The following is a 5,000-nucleotide window of genomic DNA, read 5'->3' on the forward strand; positions in this document are numbered from 1 at the left end:
CCGCTGCTCGGGGGCGCCCTGTGGGCGCCTTGGGGCGCCGATGCCTCGGGGCGCCTCCCTCGACGGGCAGTTTCCTCTCGATAAAACACACACACGCGCGCGCGCGTACGTGCGTGCGTTTGCGTCGGTGCGTCGGTGCGCGGGCGCCGGCGCCTTAGGCGCCTTAGGCGCCTTAGGCGCCTTAGGCGCCTTTGGGCCGACGGGCGACGGGCGTCGGGCGCCGCTGCTCGGGGGCGCCCTGTGGGCGCCTTGGGGCGCCGATGCCTCGGGGCGCCTCCCTCGACGGGCAGTTTCCTCTTGATAAAACACACACACGCGCGCGCGCGTACGTGCGTCGGTGCGTCGGTGCGCGGGCGCCGGCGCCTTAGGCGCCTTTGGGCCGACGGGCGACGGGCGTCGGGCGCCTGGGCGCCGCTGCTCGGGGGCGCCCTGTGGGCGCCTTGGGGCGCCGATGCCTCGGGGCGCCTCCCTCGACGGGCAGTTTCCTCTTGATAAAACACACACACGCGCGCGCGCGTACGTGCGTGCGTTTGCGTCGGTGCGTCGGTGCGCGGGCGCCGGCGCCTTAGGCGCCTTTGGGCCGACGGGCGACGGGCGTCGGGCGCCTGGGCGCCGCTGCTCGGGGGCGCCCTGTGGGCGCCTTGGGGCGCCGAGGCCTCGAGGGTGCTCGTTGGGGCTCTCAAAGGGCGCTCTTCAAGCGCTTTGCTGCGCGCAGGGCGCTCGTTGGGCGCTCCTCGGGCGCTCCTCGGGCGCGCGCGGAGCGCTTGTTGGGGCGCCCCTCGGGCGCTCCTCAGGCGCGCGCGCGGGGCGCTTGTTGGGGCGCTCCTCGGGCGCTCGTCAGGCGCTTTCAGGCGCGCGCGCGGGGCGCTCGTTGGGGCGCTCCTCGGGCGCTCGTCAGGCGCTTTCAGGCGCGCGCGCGGGGCGCTCGTTGGGGCGCTCGTCGAGCGCTCATCAGGCGCGCGCGGGGCGCTCGTTTTGGGCGCTCCTCGGGCGCTCCTCAGGCGCTCATTGGGCGCTTCGGGCTATCATCTTGGAACTACATGGGCATTCTATGCTTCGCCAGTCCTGAGTTGGTGGCACAAGGTTATAACCCAAAAACATGGGCATTCATAACCGAATACGAAATGCTTGGTTACCACGACATGCGGGCCCATGGTCTTGGGATGATTCTCAGCATCTTGGGCACGTTTTTCCTTGTCGACGCTATTCTGCAGAGCTGACGCATGTTCGGCCGAGCCAAATAGTCTTTAAACCGAGTCGTGGGATTTCAAAACTTTTTGAACTTATTACTAAGCACAAAAAGTTTTTCGGAGGGTAATGTCGGGGAGATTCAATCCCTACTTGCCTTGTCTAGCCTTACAGTCAGGCTCTCAGCCACGGGGTCCGGGTGCACCGACGTATATTTTGGTTGTTCGAGTAAGTCGAAATGATCTTTACATCCGTTTTTGGTTGTAAACATTTCACTAACTAGGAACTACCTCTTATGTCCCATAAGTAACAACAAAAATTATCATCAAACTATATAATATAATTATTTAATATTTAAAAATAAATAAGTTAATAAATTAAAATATTATACAAATATGAAAATTAATTTTTAAGTTTGTAAATCATAATATCTTTTCTAAGAAATGAAATTAAACAAGTGGTTACATTTTTTAAAGGTGCCATTCACTAATTAACTATTAATAATTATATAATTATAATTTTCAGGCTAATTTTCGACCAATTTTACAAGAAAAAATAAAAAAAATATTAGATCAAGGTGAAAAAATCCGAAAAAATAACGAAAACTCATATTAAGTATAAGCTTTCTTTTCCAAGTGGAATCATTCAAAAACATTGAGCTTTGCTACCCCAAATCCCCTCTCCAAATAATTCAAAAAAAAAGATTTATAAAATACAAAATAAATATTAAAAAAATCTGAAAAAATCCGAAAAAAATAACTAAGAAACTAGATTTTTCAAGCTTCGATTCGGTTATTCAAACGTCGAAAACGGATAAGCGGAACTCCAAAAAAGGGGGGTGTGGCTCCTCGAACACATTTGTTCAAACTGCTGGAAATGAGGAAAAAGCTCAAATGTCATATATAGGGAGGGGGTTGTCGCCCCTCCCTGGGCAGTGGGGTTGGGCGCTCGGTAGCGCGCGCGGGGCGCTCGTTGGGCGCTCGATGGGGCGCTCTTCGGGCGCTCTTCGGGCGCTTCTCGGGCGCTTTGGGCTATCATCCTGGAACTATGCGGGCATTCTATGCTTGGCCAGTCCTGAGTTGGTGGCATAAGGTTATAACCCAAAAACTGCTCTCCTGGAGGCGGGCTGTCGACTCTGGAGTCCTTAGATGACACCAGTGCTCGGCGCCGTCTTGGTAGCTTTGAGTCTTTGATCTCATTGCTTGGGGAAAATTGACAGCGTTGGTGAGGATCCAGGTCACTTCACCAACGGGACCCTAGGGAACGGATTAGAAGGGAGGGGTTCTCCACCCTCCCTGTGGGCAGACGGTATTCGGGCGCCTCGGGCTCTCTTCGGGATCCTGGTTGAGCACTCCACTTGGATGCTTGGCCAGTCTTGAAGGGGGCATGTTCCAACTAAAAACTGCCCTCCCCCATGGCTGAGGAGCCCTTGGGCTCTTTTGCTTGTGGGGAACAACGTTGGTGTGATTAGGATCAGACGCACCAACGGTGACCTGGTAGGAGTGATCCGTTTGTTGGAGGGGTCGGGCTCCCCCCTCCAAAAACAACGTTGGTGTAAAATTGGCCATAGCACCAACGGAGACCGTCCCGGAGCGGCCAAGCGGGAGGGGAAACTTCCCCCCTCCCGCTGGGAAGATTTTTAAGGGACCAGATGGTTGTGTTCCCAAAGACATTCATGTGGGGTGCTTGGCGTAGACTTGATGGTATTTTGCGCAAAGACACTCCTATGGGGTGCTCGGCCTAGACCTGATGGTTCGTGCTAGGACATTCTGCGGGGTGCTCGGAATAGACCTGAAGAGAACTTGAAATCTTCCCTCCCCCCTGGCGGGGCTGCCAACTCTGGTGTCCTCGGATGATGCCGGTGCTTGGCGCTGCTAGGGTCGCTGAGGAGTCCTCGGGCTCTTTGGCGTTTGGGAAAAACGTTGGCGTGAATAGGGTCAGACACGTCGACGTTGACCGTGAAGGAGAAGTGATCCATTCGTATGGAGGGGACCCCGGCTCCCCCCTCCCGAAAACAACGTTGGTGTAAATGGCCATAGCACCAACGGAGACCGTCCCGGAGCGGCCAAGTGGGAGGGGAAACTTCCCCCCTCCCGCTGGGAAGATTTTTAAGAGACCTGATGGTTGTGTTCCCAAAGATATTCATGTGGGGTGCCTGGCGTAGACTTGATGGTATTTTGCCCAAAGACACTCCTATGGGGTGCTCGGCCTAGACCTGATGGTTCGTGCTTGGACATTCTGCGGGGTGCTTGGAATAGACCTGATGAGAACTTGAAATCTTCCCTCCCCCCTGGCGGGGCTGCCAACTCTGGTGTCCTCGGATGACGCCGGTGCTTGGCGCTGCTAGGGTCGCTGAGGAGTCCTCGGGCTCTTTGGCGTTTGGGAAAAACGTTGGCGTGAATAGGGTCAGACACGTCGACGTTGACCGTGAAGGAGAAGTGATCCATTCGTATGGAGGGGACCCCGGCTCCCCCCTCCCGAAAACAACTTGGTGTAAATGGCCATAGCACCAACGGAGACCGTCCCGGAGTGGCCAAATTCGCGCATAGCGGTTCACGTTGCTTACACTACTGTGGGTTGATTTCTTTTAGACCTTTGGGTTTTGAAGGGTTCAGCCTGATGTATGTGGGTTTCGTGTTGTACGTGGAGCGCATGGGTTGTGATTTGTATTTCCCGGTTGGTTGGATCCCTGTCTCGGCAGCGACAATCGCTTGGTCTTACATGTTCATTAAGTCAGAGAGTTGTGAAAGATGCCCTCAGATGAGATTGGTGCCCTGCGTAATATACCTATCGTGATGGAATTTCGATGTCCCATAGTCCCTAATTCGTCTTGTGCATTTTATTTTGTGCAAGACTGACAATGAATCTAACATGGTCTTCCGCCCTTTCATTTCCTTTTGGTCTTGTAAGTGTCGGGAGTCCATGTGTTGAGGGAAATCTTGAATGCGGAACTGGTAATCGATTATGGACTTGGTCCATACTTTTCCGAGATATATGTCCCCTACGGAAGTCCGTTGCGCTTTGTGTTGAGTAATGGGTGCTAATGTATCTTTTGCTCATGCTTTGCCTTCGGCCTGAAGGAATGCTACCTGGTTGATCCTGCCAGTAGTCATATGCTTGTCTCAAAGATTAAGCCATGCATGTGTAAGTATGAACTAATTCAGACTGTGAAACTGCGAATGGCTCATTAAATCAGTTATAGTTTGTTTGATGGTATTTGCTACTCGGATAACCGTAGTAATTCTAGAGCTAATACGTGCAACAAACCCCGACTTCTGGAAGGGATGCATTTATTAGATAAAAGGTCGACGCGGGCTCTGCCCGTCGCTTCGATGATTCATGATAACTCGACGGATCGCACGGCCTTTGTGCCGGCGACACATCATTCAAATTTCTGCCCTATCAACTTTCGATGGTAGGATAGTGGCCTACTGTAAGACCCTTATGTTGCTAAGACGGATTTTAGCAAGGGGACGTTAAGTCACCCCGAGTCGACCCTGTGGATTGGCGTTGGGCTGGGCGCCAGGGTCAAAGCTTAAGGTAGCTGGGTTTATATTGGGGCAAGGTAGCAGATGGACATGTCGCCTTGTGTAGCCTTGGATTGGCTTGGAAGACCCTTGAGTGGTTTTGTGGGATTTGGACTTGGAGCGTTGGGGCGACTCCAAGGGCGGTCGCTGAGCTGGGCAGCGACCAGGCGCAGGTAGAGCGCAGGTAGGGCGCTACTGGGCGACGGCGCCTGAAGGGTGGCATTAACCCGGGCTGATGGATGCTTGGGGTAAATTGTTGGAAGCTAAGTGCTAGAGAGTTGGAGT

This window comes from Daucus carota, chromosome 6, assembly GCF_001625215.2.
Source record: "Daucus carota subsp. sativus chromosome 6, DH1 v3.0, whole genome shotgun sequence".
NCBI lineage: Eukaryota > Viridiplantae > Streptophyta > Magnoliopsida > Apiales > Apiaceae > Daucus > Daucus carota.